At 46.1% G+C, this 16,352-nt stretch overlaps 1 protein-coding gene and 1 long non-coding RNA gene across 2 annotated transcripts in view; one reads left to right on the top strand and one right to left on the bottom strand.

Moving 5' to 3' along the window:
- Positions 1-16,352, top strand: part of LOC127533707 (NLR family CARD domain-containing protein 3-like) — a 258,303-nt gene that overhangs the window by 49,502 nt on the left and 192,449 nt on the right. The window lies entirely within an intron of this gene.
- LOC127533579 (uncharacterized) lies at positions 668-8,028 on the bottom strand. The gene is made up of 2 exons (XR_007941338.1): positions 7,103-8,028; positions 668-961 (listed from the first exon to the last, which is right to left on the bottom strand). It is a non-coding gene; the product is annotated as an uncharacterized LOC127533579 (long non-coding RNA).

The following is a 16,352-nucleotide window of genomic DNA, read 5'->3' as shown; positions in this document are numbered from 1 at the left end:
AACAAGGATTGACTCATGTCAAAATAGGCTGGCGGCCATAAAACATTTCATTTTTGTTTATGATTGATGAATAAAATACACATTTGAGCTGAGAGATTTCCTTCATTGTCCTGCTTATTTCTGTCACTAAACCTGGCAACCCGGCAACTTTCTGTAGTATCGGGGAAAAATACGTCCAAAGTAGCTTATAATGAGCGGACGTGGCAACACTGTCACGGGTCGCACTTTCAGCCAATGGGAGTAAAAGTGTCGTACTTGCAAAAATGTCATTTTGTGAATATCTGTTTATAGTTTAGACTAGCCGCCTGCCAACAATTCTTTAAGTAAACAATGAAATAGGCTAAGTAAATCATATATCTTATACAGCATTAGAGGATTTTAAGAAGAGCCCATGTTATACAGAAAACTTCCTACGACCCCAGGGGATAAGCGAGTGATGTCAGGACCTTATCTCCCTATTCTGTTACTGAGCAGGCGCACTAGGGTATGTGGCGAGACGAGGGGGTGTTACGGAGCGGCTGTAGTATGACAGTCTTGGTCAAATCATACACTAACTATATTGTTACCGACAACGCCACCTGGGGAATTTCGCCCCAGGAAGTAAGTTTTCAATCAAGTTCACCCTTAAGGCACACAAGTTCGTTTTACTCAGGGGCGAGAAGACACGTTTCCATTCAAAAAAACATATTCTTTATTTAACAGACAAGTTAAAACACTAAAATACCATTCACACAGGGACAAATGAACGGGGGAAACTAAATTAACGCTGAGGCTTACCGGGGTGTGTAGGCTACAGGTCGGTGGAGAATCCCCAACCAAAAATATAAGCACCCAGGCACACGTGACAGTCACACACAGCACACACTCAGTGAGGAGACCTAGAACCCAGGGAAGCACAGCACACGAGAAGGGGGGGGAACCCCGCCACCAGGTCACCTCCACCACCACCGGACCTCAGCAACTAAAGGGAACAACAACAAAAGAAATTAGTGGGGTCACATTAACACAATTCAATTAACAAAAATAATAACCTCTGCCCAGACAAAATATCAAAACCAAAAGAAATTAGATAACAGATTAAGCAAACAGGCAGAGAAACTGAATAAAGTAACTAATGAGAACAAAAACAAAAGAAATAAACAAATGTGGAGAGGGATCTAACCCCACTATTCACAATCGCCACATTAAAATACCTACATTAAATGCCAATTAAAACCTTGGTGCAAAAGCAACAACCAAGAGACAAAACAAAAGCAAAAGCAGCATAAAAGGAAACAAAGACAAAGCAGCAGCGGTCCCCCGTAGCTGGTGGCTATGTATGTTTCGAGTTCTGGCCGCAAACCTGGTCAGCAGATGCTGACGTCACTCACGCACCATTTGCAGACGTCACTCGCACCATTAGCAGAGGGATCAGTTAGCAGGTCAACCAGTATGACACACACACCACGAAAGAGGGAGAGGGTACCGCACAGCTACCAGCGTCCACCACAGCAGGCCATTCAGATGACACACACACATGAGCCTGGAGAGCACCAAGTCGGCCACTCTGTCCGAAGCAAAGCGTCCGGTCCGGAAATGACATCACCTGTCAGGAGCAGCGAGAGAGAGATGGCAGGTAGGGATCGCCCCTCTTATAAGTGGGTGCGCCTCGGGTGGTTGGCTATGTCATTGCCAATTAGGCATGACCACCCACTGATGCCTGTACTGCCACATTCTATCCCTCCTCCTTGCATCGTCGCCCCGACGATGGACGAATCAATGCCAGCATCGGTCGCTAATTCCAAGGCTGAAACAAAGCGAAAGCCGCATTTGACACAACCACAGGAGGAGCAACCACCTCCTGTCTAACTAGCTGTGGGAGACGGTGGGGATTAGGGTGGTGGCCGGCAGTGGACCTTGCAGTCCTGCGCGGGACAACACCACTAGGCCCAGCATGGTTCTCTGGAGGGGAGACTAAAGGCGCTGATGACTCAGACGGTGGTACTGCCAACGGACCACCCTCTGAAATGTCTCGGTCGTATGGTGACACCAGTACTGGGAGTGTAGTAGGGGTCACTGCAGTTGGTCGAGTGGAGGGCACGACAGTTGGGGGCCCAGGGGTCTCTTGCCTCAGAACCATCAAGTCACAGTCCAAACTCCCATCTTCGGAGGATGACTCTCTGACCGGTGGTGAAATGGACACAGAGACAGAGGCAGGTGGATCCACCCCAACCACAGCCCTCAACATCGAGCGATGGACCTGCCTGACCCTGGACTGATCATCCATCTGCACAATGGTGTATACAGCACCACCTCCCCTAGGGGCTCTCAACACCTGGTACCTTGCAGAGCTCCACCGGTCCCGGATCTTATGGGGACCTCTCGCACTGAAATCACGCACATACACCAACTGACCCTCACTCAAAGGCACATCTTTCACATGCTGGTCGTGGTTTCTCTTTCTACGATCAGCTGCCTGTTGCAAGTGTCCTCTGGCTCCATCAAAGGCCACCTGCAAGCGGGCCTGATGCTCCTGGACCCACTCATGAACGGTGCCACTCACCGGGTTCTCAACTCGACCCAAGAGGAAGTCCACTGGGAGCCTCGGTTCCTGGCCGAACATCAGGAGGAAGGGCGACTCTCCAGTGCTCTGATGGGGAGTGGTGTTATAACAGTACAGAACCTGAGGCAAACATGAATTCCAGTCCCTTTTCCGGGAGACTGGCAAAGTGCGCAGCAAGTTGTGGAGGGTGCGGTTAAATCGCTCACACTGACCATTGCCAGCTGGATGGTACGGGGTAGTGCGCGATTTAACAATACCATACAGGCTGCAAAGCTGTTGGATCAAAGCGCTCTCAAAATTACGACCCTGGTCTGAGTGTAACCGAGCAGGTACGCCAAACTTATAAAACCACTCAGACACAAGGACCTTGGCCACAGTGGAGGCACGCTGATCGCGGGTGGGGACAGCTACGGTATACTTACTAAAAACATCTGTCATCACCAAGATGTTTTCCATGCCGTTCTGGGCAGGCTCGAGACAGGTGTAATCAACTGCCAGGATCTCATTTGGGCGTGATGCCAACAGATGCCCCAAAAAGCTGCGAGCTATTGGGTGGACATCCTTTGCAACCTGACACCGCTCACAGGTCTGGCACCACTGAGCAACAGCAGAGGACATGCCAGGCCAATAACACCTAGCCCGCAGGAGGGCCAGCGTTCGCTCCACCCCTTGATGGCCATGCTCCTGGTGAAGCTGAGTCAAAACCTCGTCGGTCAGTGCCACTGGTAGCAATAACTGCAGCACAGCTTCACCACCGTCTGAATGAAACACTTGGCGATAAAGAACACCATCCTTCTCAATGAGGCGGTCCCACTGCCGGAGCAGAGCCAACGCAGGTAGCGACAACTGTTGCCGCTCCTCGTGGCTGGGACGTTGCCTTCGCCTCCAAAACCTCAACAGCTCCTCAATAACAGGGTCAGCCTGCTGAAGGGCACGAATGTCAGAAGGAGTGTGTTGTGGTAAGGCAGAAATTGCATTTAAATTTACCTCAACCTCTTTTGATGCCAAAGCTTGTTGCAACGCAGTTGGAATGACAGTACCTGGGAGCATAGCTCCCACATCCTGAGGGCCAGGTGGGTGCTGACGGGAGAGGGCGTCTGCATTTTTATTACTCCTCCCCGACCGGTACTTTATTTCAAAGTCAAATGCAGCAAGTTGGGCTGCCCACCGCTGCTCGGTGGCGCCCAATTTAGCGGAGGACAGATGACTCAATGGGTTGTTGTCCGTGTAGACAACACACTTATGACCCAACAAATATTCCCTGAACTTTTCCGTCAGAGCCCACTTAAGGGCCAAAAACTCCAGCTTCATGGAGCTATAATTTGCCATGTTCCTCTCGGTGGGCCGCAAACCTCGGCTCGCGTAGGCTACTGGCCTCACCTTACCAGCTTGCTCCTGGGAGAGCACGGCACCCAAGCCACCATGGCTTGCATCTATTTCCAAAATAAAAGGAAGTGAAAAGTCGGCATAGGCCAGTACTGGGGCGGTGGTAAGCCTGGCCTTCAGTACCTGAAAACTCTCTTGACACTCAGTGGTCCAACACCCAATGATGCCACGCCCAGAATTACCAGTTCTTACACGGCCCCACTCGGCCACAGCCTTATGCAGAGGGGCTGCCAACTTGGCGAAGCCCTCCACAAACCGCCTGTAGTAACTGGCAAACCCAAGAAAAGACCGCAAATCTGACACTGTGGAGGGAATCGGCCAGTTGGCAACCACCTCGATCTTACTCGGGTCAGTGGAAACACCATCACCAGAGATTACATGGCCCAAGTAATGCACCTCCTTCTGGAAAAAGGAGCATTTGCTGAGCTTTGCTTTGAGGCCTTCCTGTTTGAGCCTGCTTAGCACAACATCCAGTCTCTCTAAGTGCTGCTCCACAGTTGACGAAAACACAACAATGTCATCCAGATACAACAACAGGGACTGACACTGTTGATCTCCAAAGATGCGCTGCATTAGCCTCTGAAACGTGCCAGGGGCATTACAAAGACCAAAGGGCATCCTGTTCCATTCAAACAAGCCGAATGGCGTACAGAAGGCAGTCTTTGGTCGGTCTGTCTCAGTCACCGGTACCTGGTTGTAGCCACTAGCCAGGTCCAGAGTCGAAAACCAGCGGGCACCAGACAACGCGTCTAAAGACTCCTCTATGCGTGGCAAAGGGAAGGCGTCCTTTCTGGTTTTGCTGTTCAGCTGTCGGTAATCAACACACATACGAAGGCTACCATCCTTTTTCCTAACTAACACGATAGGAGACGCATAGGGACTGCTACTCTCTCGAATGACCTGTGATGACAACAGCTGGTTGATGTGCTCTTTCACTGCCTCATATTCAGAGGGAGGAATGCGCCGATAGCGTTGGCGAACGGGAGCATCATCAACCAGAGGGATATCATGAGAGACCAGATTTGTGCAGCCCAAGTCTCCATCGTGAGCTGAAAAGACAGGGGTGTATTGCCTAAGCAGGGACCGCACCTGACCCTGCTCCCCAGATGACAATGAGGACAGGTCTATGTCGTCCACCTGCTGCTGCACTGTGGGGGAAACAGTTTGAGACAAGACAGTGGCCACCCCTGACGGAACCTCAGTGACGCCGGATGGAAGGCTGACGACATTTACCGCGTCTAATGTGCCGACAACAGTGCGGGGGTACAATAGCACATCTGTTGAACCCACATTGACGACTGGTATGTATGCAGTTCCCCGACTTACTCGAACCAGAGCAGGGGACGCCAGCAGGCCAGCAGGCAACCCGGAGTCCAATGGTTCAAACAACACAGTGGACTCTGAAAATACCTCAGAACATGTGGCTGCCACGATCTTCATGACACCACCAGGAATGCGCCAAGCTCTCTTACCCCTGACTTTTACCTTCCCTGGACTGTCCTGTGGGGCCTCAGTGCTAGCACGATGGCACTGCTGCAGCGCCCGCACAACAGGCTCTGGGGACCCACAGACACAGGGCTGAGAAAACAAAGCTGCGCCATGCTGCCCAAAAAGTTCTTGGTAGCACTTACGGATGATGTTCATCCCCAAAACGCCAGGCACCTGTGCAGGCACACCACCAGGAGGGTCCCTCACAACCAACACTCCGCAGTGTGACATCAACTTGCCGCAAAGATGTACCTCTAGCTCTAGATAGCCAATATAAGGGATCTCCAGGCCATTAGCAGCCCTAAGCTGCAACCAGTGGCATGATTGAAGGCGCTCCTGACCCCAAGGCTCAAAGTGCTGGCGGAAAAAGCTCTCAGAGATAGTAGACACCATGGAACCAGTATCTACTAAACAGGGCACCCTTACCCCACCCATGTCCACACCTAAATGGGGACAAGACGAAATCAGTTTAGAAGCCTCTAAACTAGCTGAAGCAACCTGTGAGCCAGTAGCGACCCCACCCAAACTGTGGCTCTGCAGTTCGGTGGGCACTAGTTTTCCGACACTGATGCAGAATGAGACCGCGCAGCAGAATTGGATGGGGGCTGTGAATGGGACAGTGAAGGAGGAGGAACATGCACTTGACAGTCCCTCGCAAAATGACCAGGCTGGTGACAGCGCCGGCATATTACTGGACCATTTCGGGGTGGACGACTATACTGGTGAGAGGTCTGCAGGAGAGCAATGCTTTGAGTGAGCTGACTGAGTTGCTCCTGCTGACGCTTGAGCATCTCTCTCAGCTCAGCCATCTCAGACACTGGGGGTGAAACGACAGTTTCCTGTGGGCCAACATGAACACCGTACTGAACACCAAACACAGAGGGGACAGAGTGACTGCGACCCCTCGCACCACCAGGCAAACCCTCGCGCTCCCACCGGATCGCCTCTGCCCGGACATCAAGCAAGGTGTAATCAGGCTGTCTACGCACCAACTGCTTCAGCTCACGACGCAGGGAGCTATCTAGCACATGCTCAACAAATTGGTCTCTCAACAGGGCTGCTGAATTGGGCATGTGACTAGGCGCACGCTGCTCCACTTTCTCCATGAGGCCCATCAAGGCTAGAGAGAACTCCTGAAGAGTTTCTCCCTCTTGCTGCCTCCTGGAGAAGAAAGCCTCCTGCAGAGCAACATACGACTCAGAGCACCCATACAGCTCCTGTAAAATGGCCAATACTGTGTCAGGATCTCCCCTCTCTGCACTGGAGCGATACTTAATCTCCTCTCTAGCCTCTCCCTCTAGGTGATCGAATATGAAAAACGCCTGTTCAGACCGGGATAAATGTCGGGCCCTCATGCATGCCTGTATTTCTTCAACCCACTCACCCAACCCTATGCCTGTCCTCCCCCTGAAGATGGGACACTTCCTATCTCGGGGCACGAAAACTAGTCTCTCTGTTACAGGGACACTAACAGTGGAGGCGGCAGTAGGTGGGGCAGATGAAGTGGATGGACCGGCACTAGGGTCAACCTGTTCACGCCGCAAGCGCTCATTGTCAGCTTTTAACTGGGCCACCAATTCCTGGAGTTCCTGCAACTCGGTCTCCATGACTACAGCAAAACTTAACAGGCTAATAAGTATGCTTGGATATGAGGCCGACAGGTGAAGTGTGTGGAAGGGTTCTCACCAAAACCTACGCAAGGGACGACTGGGGAACTACTGCTGCTCTGTCTCCGTAAACACCACTGCTTCAATGTGCCTACAAGAAAAACATCGTTAGGGCACAGGAAAGAAGAAAAAGATACATATATACAAACACCAAGCAAAACAAAGGAGGAACACGTGTCTCTGCCGTTAAATGAGTAAATCCTGCCGACAACGCCAGATTGTGGCGAGACGAGGGGGTGTTACGGAGCGGCTGTAGTATGACAGTCTTGGTCAAATCATACACTAACTATATTGTTACCGACAACGCCACCTGGGGAATTTCGCCCCAGGAAGTAAGTTTTCAATCAAGTTCACCCTTAAGGCACACAAGTTCGTTTTACTCAGGGGCGAGAAGACACGTTTCCATTCAAAAAAACATATTCTTTATTTAACAGACAAGTTAAAACACTAAAATACCATTCACACAGGGACAAATGAACGGGGGAAACTAAATTAACGCTGAGGCTTACCGGGGTGTGTAGGCTACAGGTCGGTGGAGAATCCCCAACCAAAAATATAAGCACCCAGGCACACGTGACAGTCACACACAGCACACACTCAGTGAGGAGACCTAGAACCCAGGGAAGCACAGCACACGAGAAGGGGGGGGGAACCCCGCCACCAGGTCACCTCCACCACCACCGGACCTCAGCAACTAAAGGGAACAACAACAAAAGAAATTAGTGGGGTCACATTAACACAATTCAATTAACAAAAATAATAACCTCTGCCCAGACAAAATATCAAAACCAAAAGAAATTAGATAACAGATTAAGCAAACAGGCAGAGAAACTGAATAAAGTAACTAATGAGAACAAAAACAAAAGAAATAAACAAATGTGGAGAGGGATCTAACCCCACTATTCACAATCGCCACATTAAAATACCTACATTAAATGCCAATTAAAACCTTGGTGCAAAAAGCAACAACCAAGAGACAAAACAAAAGCAAAAGCAGCATAAAAGGAAACAAAGACAAAGCAGCAGCGGTCCCCCGTAGCTGGTGGCTATGTATGTTTCGAGTTCTGGCCGCAAACCTGGTCAGCAGATGCTGACGTCACTCACGCACCATTTGCAGACGTCACTCGCACCATTAGCAGAGGGATCAGTTAGCAGGTCAACCAGTATGACACACACACCACGAAGAGGGAGAGGGTACCGCACAGCTACCAGCGTCCACCACAGCAGGCCATTCAGATGACACACACACATGAGCCTGGAGAGCACCAAGTCGGCCACTCTGTCCGAAGCAAAGCGTCCGGTCCGGAAATGACATCACCTGTCAGGAGCAGCGAGAGAGAGATGGCAGGTAGGGATCGCCCCTCTTATAAGTGGGTGCGCCTCGGGTGGTTGGCTATGTCATTGCCAATTAGGCATGACCACCCACTGATGCCTGTACTGCCACATTCCCATTCTAGGAACCAGGGACCTTCCTGCTCTCCAACTCTGCTGAACACTTCCACTGCAGCACTATGTTTGAGCTATAGAAAAAGGACTGTATTCATATCTCCTTCTTTCTTTGGGTGGTCTTACTAGCACTATGTCTACTTTGCCAAAGCAGTTGTGTAACTTCATAAGATTCAGTATAAACATGACACAGTTACAGCAAATTTGTACTAATTACCCTCAAAAACAATGTATTTCTTGCTCTTTCGCTCTCCCTCTCCAAGCTCCACATGCCCTTCATTAAACTTGTGCTTTGAAGTGTCAATGACATCATGACTTGGCTGCTGTCTGCGCGGCCCTGTTTAGACGTGACAGGTTCCCATGGAAACTCTGATGTCATGAGGGGGTCAAGGTGAGGGGAGTGGGAGTGGATGGTGTTTTTCAGCCTGTTTTGGGGTGAAATGTGATGTCTGTTAACACATGGGGAGGCAGGAGTAGCGCTGTGTGTCAGCAGCATGTGATCAAAGCCAGCAGGTAGCATGTCTGTCAGTCTGAGCCTCACACAGCAAACCGCCCGGTACAACACGAGAGTTACTGTCTCACTGCTGGCGTCCAGGTGGAGATCACAGCCAAGTTATCGGGAATTTACAGTGTGAGTTAAACACAGTGTAGAGAGGAATGATCTGGCTGAGCAGCTTTTGCTGGGAAGGTGCTCCCACTGAGGGAAATGGTCATAAATAGACCAAAAATGTACAATTTATCACAAATGTTGATCTGGACTGACATGAAATACATGTTCAACAAGTTTTTTAATACAGTAGAATGAACAAATGATATCCCTGAACTCTCTTAATCAAAGAAACCTTTAATCGAGGTTAATAAGAGGACTGATACGCCACAGTGCATGCTGGAGAATAAGCTAATGTGTTAAAATTTTGCATTAATGAAGTGTTAGCAGTGGATCCACTCAACGCAGCAATTCAGGTTAGAAGAACTCTAGCTGCAGAACAGTTTGAAAATACAAAAGTAATGGTTTACAGGAAAAAAGAGTTTATTGTTGTAAAGTCCTGCATGATGTTTTACAGTAAAGTAGCTGAAGTACGGCATCAGCATCACAGTCTAATCTCTGTCTTTCGTCCTCTTCAGAGCATATCAAGGGCCGTCCTGGTACCACAGATATGAAGGATCTTTCTGAGGATTATCTGTGGAAGCTGAGATCAACAGAAATTAATTTATGTTTACATTTGTACTGTTTGAGATAATAGTTCAATAGGGCAGTGATTTTCATGTAGCTTCTAGTGTGCTGCAGAAAAGTTTCAAAACGTATAAAATATGTATGAAACTAATGACATTATTTTAGATTCCCATCACGTACATAAGTCTCATCAGTGATGATAAAATATACATGTGTACAGCGTATTCATGATAAAACAGTCAGTCCCACTGTTGCAGAGATCTAAATTGCATAACTACAGGTTTAAATGGAGTTTAGGCTGTAAACAGCTACAGATCCATAAACTCCACAAGAAACAACAACCTGCTGAGCTCAGTGCTGCTTTCAGTTCAACACACAAACACTACAAAAGGCCAGGTCAAGGGCCAGATTATTAATCTTGTGGAGACTGACTGCTTTTGTGTTGCTTTGTAAAGGAATCTGTGTTTGTGTTGGACCTCAGCCAAATGATTACAGACATCAGTGTCTCTTTAGTGACGTCTAACATGCTGACATTGACACGTTTCATATTGTAAGCATGAAAATACAGTTCAGCTTACTGTGAAACTCCCAGCTCTTATCAGATATTTCCCAAGCTGGTCCAAAGATAGCAAGCAACATTAGCCAGGATTTGAAACACCTTTATTTCACTTTCATTTCTGGACCAACACGTGTCTGTGGGATCATAATGTTTGTTGTGCTCACTATTGTCCTATTCATGTACTGAATTGTGTCATGTTCCTGTGTTGCCTTTGGACTGAACTAAGGTTTGTGTGCTAAGCTAACCTCACTAGCTATATAGCTGAAGTTATTTGAATTACTTTTATTTCTCAATAATTAATCAAAACAAAATACTGGAGCTCGTTTAAAGTTATGAAAGACCAGGTTCATGTATTTCGGTGAAGGATGGAGCAGCATCATGAATCAGAGGTGCTGCTACTTCTGTTCCGGGTCGACCAAATCTTCAGGGTTCAGATACAAACACACCTTCACTGAGTCCTGTCAGTCTGAGAGAAGATAGATCAGACTGAAGCTGCAGTGATCTGTTGGAAGGAAAAAACTGCTTGGAGTTCACACCAAAACTCTCTTCCTGTATCAACTTCAACCGGTCTCACTTTGGAGCAGCGCTGGTGAATGGTTTACGTTCAGCAATGTGTTCAGCTGTCAGACTGTGGAGGACCGACCACGTGTCAAACTCTCTTAATTCATACACAGGGCTTCTTACAATAAACGAAAAGAGATTAGGGAGCAGATTGAGATTTAAAGCAATGTCATCTCTCTGACCAACAGCTGGATGAAGAACAGGAGCTGCAGCAGTGTGGTCTGCTTTACCAAGTGGACACATCCAAAGTCTATGAGCTGCAGTCGAGGGTCATCAGACCTGGTCACAGTAAGAATGTTTACTGACTTGATGTCTCAATGGAAGACTGTCTGAAAGCTGTAGATGGGGTGGTTAGTGCTGTCGCCTCCCATCTAGAAGATCCTTGGAGTTCAGAGGCCTTCTGTGTGGAGTTTGCATGTTCTCCCTGTGCCTGTATGGGTTCTCACTGAGGGCTCTGGCTTGAAGTTGATTGGTGATTCTCTAAACTGTCCACATGAGTGAATGTGAGTGTGATTGTTTCTATCTATGTGTAGTCCTGTGATAGACTGGTGATCTGTCCAAGGTGAACCCTGCCTTCACCCTAAGACTCCAGCCCCAGTTACATCAGTTATTAGTGAATAATAAAAACATTTATTGTGTTGGTTGGAATAATCCTTTCGGCTGATGCTTGTCTCTCTTCAGCTCTACGCTCTGTAGTGAAGTCTTTAAAACATTTCTAATCTAAACAGGTAACCAGAGACAATGTTTAGCTTTAGTTTGAACCAAATGAGAGAAGCTGTAACAGCCAACATCTCTCTTACCACAATGAAAAACTCTAAAGTCTAACCTTACAGTACGCTCTGGTAGAGGATCTGTCTCTGATCTCATCTCACACATACAAACAGCAGCATAGTCATTTTCTGCCACACGACCAGCTTAATCATAGATTCAATAAAAAGCAGCTGGACCTCCCGTTCTGGTTCTTGAAGATGTTTAACCTTTAAATGTTTTAGTTCCAGACTGTATAAAAATGGATGAGCCATCACTGATGTAAAGGTTTCCTAAAGATAAGCTTTAAAGCTCGTGTGATAGCTCCAGGTGTCTCAGTCCTGGCAGTCCCTGACTCATTCTAATTCCAGGCTAATCCAAAAATGAGTAAAGAGGTGGAGTGAGACTGGAGCTGAGGTGACTGTCCTGTGACTGGAGGTGGCTGCTTGACTGTAAGTGATGGAGATAATACAGTTACTGTTGTGCATTTATAAACATTATATTTTAAATAGGTTTTGGATGAAAATTGTCCTTTGGAATTACCTGTGGAAAAGCAACAGGCAGAATACTACCTTCTGAAACTTAGTGGCACGGAAATATAACATAAAACAGCAACCAAGTGCCTAAAATATATCACACTATCCCTCCAGAACACCATGAAAGTCTATTCAACAGAAGGAAGGAGCCAGAGCTGAGAATGAAACAGCTTCTGTAACGTGCAGTGATTATCAGTAGCCGTATTGTTGAAGCTGACCCGCATGCAGCCGGACTCAGTTTCATGTTTAGACAAAGAGAAGTTTGGCAGTTTGCTTTGACACAGCTCTGCTTTCTGCATGCAATGTTTGCAACTGTAAGTGTGTGCGTGTGTGTGTTTATGGCAGTTTGAGGGAGCGTGGACATATTTGTGTTCTGTTTAAAGGGGGTGACGTACTCTGTTCTCTGTGGGTGAACTCAGAGGCCTCTTGTTAATGTTTACAGTCTGTAACCAGCAGTCAGAGTGTATGATGTGAGGGAGCCTAACGGTTCTGCAGAGAGGGTATTGTAACTGTTTGAGTGTGTGTGTGTGTGTGTGTGTGTGTGTGTGTGTGTGTGTGTGTGTGTGTGTGTTCTTGTACTTGCTACATGGTGAGTACCATTTTCTGCATTTAACTGTCAAAGTGAGGACATTTTTACAAAGTGAGGACATTTTGGCCGGTCCTCACTTTGAAACAGCCATGTTTGAGGGTGAAGACTTGTTTTTAGAGAACAGGTATGAATTGAGGTTTGGTTAGGGTTAGGGTAAGGATTAGGGTTAGGCAATCAGTTGTGATGGTTAAGGTTAGGGTAAGGCTCTAGGAAATGCATTACACCTATGGATGTCCTCACTAAGATAGAAGTACAAACGTGTGTGTGTGTGTGTGTGTGTGTGTGTGTGTGTGTGTGTGTGTGTGTGTGTGGTGTGTGTGTGGTGTGTGTGTGTGTGTGTGTGTGTGTGTGTATTTAAGGGAGATATAGGGGGATGTGAATGAAAGCAGAGGAGAAATTAAAGGGGGCTGTGGAAGAACGTGGTTAAGTTTGGCAATGTTTAGCTGCACAGTTTGACCGTGTTCGTACAAACATACCTATAATTAACAACTTAATTATAAACAACTGATTCCCTAATGACCATATATCAAGCATTTGTAATTTAAATACAGCAGTGAATTGTTGCCAGCTGTAAAATGAGCCAAGAAATGTGTCGAAATGAAAACCGCTGGTGACCTTTCTGGAAGCAGAAGCCACAAGGAGAAAGTAGGCATGTTGATATGTTTGAAACAAGTTCTTGTTAGAACCACATTTGAATACAGATTTGCATCCTGTATTTCCATGTTTTCTGACAGGATGTAAATTAAAGTTCTATTTCTGACACCCAAAGCAGCCTGTTGTAAGTCTCAATATAAACAGAATGCACTTTAACACTAGTGCAATCATAAGAGTAACACTGTGTAACTTCCAAGGGGAGGTTGTGATTAATATCAGATTATAGATAAATGGATGATACCAGTTTCCTGAGAATACTATTTTATGAACTGTATCATGCAGTCATCGTATCCAGCAGACAGAGTGTGTGTGTTACGGAGTGTAATGGTGATGCAGAGATGGTATTGTCACGCAGTCATCATGCTGACAGTAAATACCACGAGGAGAGCAGTGTGGGAGCCGTCTTCACATCTGAATGTGTCATCCATTGGATGAGTGTTTGTCTGTCCCTGTTTTGGCTTATTGTGCAACATGACGTGCACCTGAAAACTGTTATCTCTACCAGAGATCTGTGTTTGGACTGAATCCATCTGTGTTCTCTCAGATTTGTTTCCCTCTTGCAACGTTCGACTACAGGCAGAGACGGGCCAACGAGATATCTGTCATAACAACCGTGTGAGAGAGATTCACAGAATTACATCTGAAATTCAAAGCATTCACCAAATGTACTTATGACTAAATCAAATGACCATGTGATCAAGAAGTGCTCATTCACTTACTTAAAACTGTCTACTCTGCTAGTTTACCAAGCTTTAAAGTGAGCTCATTTGTCTGTTTTGCACAGCTGAAACTTGAGGGTCGCTTTAGGTCAGACTGAACCTTTGTGTTGTTCTGACTGCAAGAACCGCTTCTGTAGAACTTCTTTCAGGATCGTTTTTTGCAGAATAAAAATATTATCTCATCCATGGTAGGTACTTTGTTGTGTCTGAAAACTAATTGGTTCAATCTTGGAGAATGCAGATACAACAAGAAAGGAACTCAGAGAGCCCGCCAAGGCTGCTCAGTCTTTGTATCATTTGATTTTCCGTACGGATGAAATCTTTATAAAAAATGACCTTGCGCTGAGCACAGGTGTGTTTATGGATGTGTACATTATGTACGGATACTGAATGCGTGACCTAAATATGTAGCGGGCGGGAATTGATGGGACGAAAAGTCCTGATAAGTCCACAGCGGTGGATTTGTAGTAGGATCACAATCATGCGATCGTCAGCAGGCAGCTGATGTAGTGTTCACTTGTCATGGTTACAATGACGCCATGCCGCTATCTCACAATGATACAGAACTCTTTAACAAATCTGTGGATCCAGACTTATATAACTATATTATCCAGACATTATGTCATTTCTGACCTTCCCTGTAAATTTCATCCAAATCCGTCCATCTGTTTTTGAGTAATGATGCAACAGACAGACAGACAGACAAACAGACGGACAAACGTACGATGATCGTCACATAACTCCGCTGAATTCCTTAGCGTTGTAAAAAGCAACATTTTCTGCTCTCTTGATGTTTTCAAGTAGCAGCATTCCTATCTCAAATTTTGCTATCTCAATGTCGGCTAACATAATAGTCCTTCATTATTGTTTTTCTGTGTGCTCATAGACATGGAGCTACATTCAGTTACTGCTATTTATTACTGCTTTGATACACTTCAAGTTAGTGTTACTGTTGGATCGTACACTGTAATAAACAGAAAGGCTGAAAGATCGAATTTTGGGTGGTTCCTGTAAATATTTGAGCAGTGAGAAGCCTATAGTTTTAGTTCTCCAGCCTCCTACTTTACTATTTTAAATTGACTAACTCAACTCTGCAGAATAATTTTCTGCCACAGGAGGAGTGAGCTGACATTGATCAGTGAATGTAGCGGCACATTTAGCACCATTTAAGAACTGTGGAAGTTGGTAGTGACCAAAAACAGAGCTAAAAGAGAGTAAATATTACATAGTGGACAGAAACATGACACTACATGATTGCTAACATGACCAGTGAAAAAAATGATCCAGTGAGAGATTGTTTTGAGATACAGAAGTTCGCACAGAGGTGATGCCGAGGCTTTGTATGGAGGCCATCTGGCAAGAGGTCAGTCATGTTAGTCTGTCAGGGGTCAAGGAAGTTTGCTGTCTTAAACCTGAGCTTTATGACGTTACCTAGCAAAAGTGAGGACATAAACCAAAACTGATTTCAGCGGGAAACCAGCGAAGTTATATACAATATATATCCTAAACTCTGACTCTTATTACAGCCATTAATTTTTAATATGTGATAGAATTCTTGATTTCTCAATACACAATATGTAAAGAAGTTCTGTTTTTCCTTCTGCGTTAAACTGCTGATAAATGTGCCACTTTCTTTAAATCCACCATTCCATATGTCTGTCTGTTAATTTGGTGTTGGATAGTAGGAGCCCAGTGGGTTTATCAGAGCTTCTTCTCACTGTAAAATGCTACTTGCTGCAAACAAAGTTAAACTGTGATACTGAATCAAAACATCAAGTCTGAATGCCGTAAAACCAACACAAGCAATTTTGAAAGATGTAACAAGTTTCAAATTACAATCTGTCCAATCTTTTCACATTTTAATTCAATTCTGGCAAGACACTCCCTACGTATGTTCTCTTCTTCATCTCCCCCATAATTCATATCGTACCAGGTCTAGTGAATACTTAAAGCTCATCATCTCCAATACTTCTATTTGTGGCTGTAACTCTTTTCGCTTTGCAGCAGCTAACAACTGGAACACCTTTCAAAACACCCTAAACTTTAACTTTGACTCCACTCACCACCTTCAAGCTTAAACTCCAACAGATTGTGGTTGACTGTTGCTCCTGTTGATCATATCAGATCTTCTTACATGCGTACATACATATATACACTCTTTCCTACACCTCACTTTTTTCACTCACATATAAATGCTTCCATGAGTCTTACTTGTTGACCTGTTTACTTTAGTTCCATGCTATGTTTATACACTACTGTTCAAAAGTAGTTTGGGTTACCAGAG

This window comes from Acanthochromis polyacanthus, chromosome 4, assembly GCF_021347895.1.
Source record: "Acanthochromis polyacanthus isolate Apoly-LR-REF ecotype Palm Island chromosome 4, KAUST_Apoly_ChrSc, whole genome shotgun sequence".
Taxonomy (NCBI): domain Eukaryota; kingdom Metazoa; phylum Chordata; class Actinopteri; family Pomacentridae; genus Acanthochromis; species Acanthochromis polyacanthus.
The sequence above is the reverse complement of the archived record's forward strand: the minus strand, read 5'-3'. Positions and strand labels throughout refer to the sequence as shown.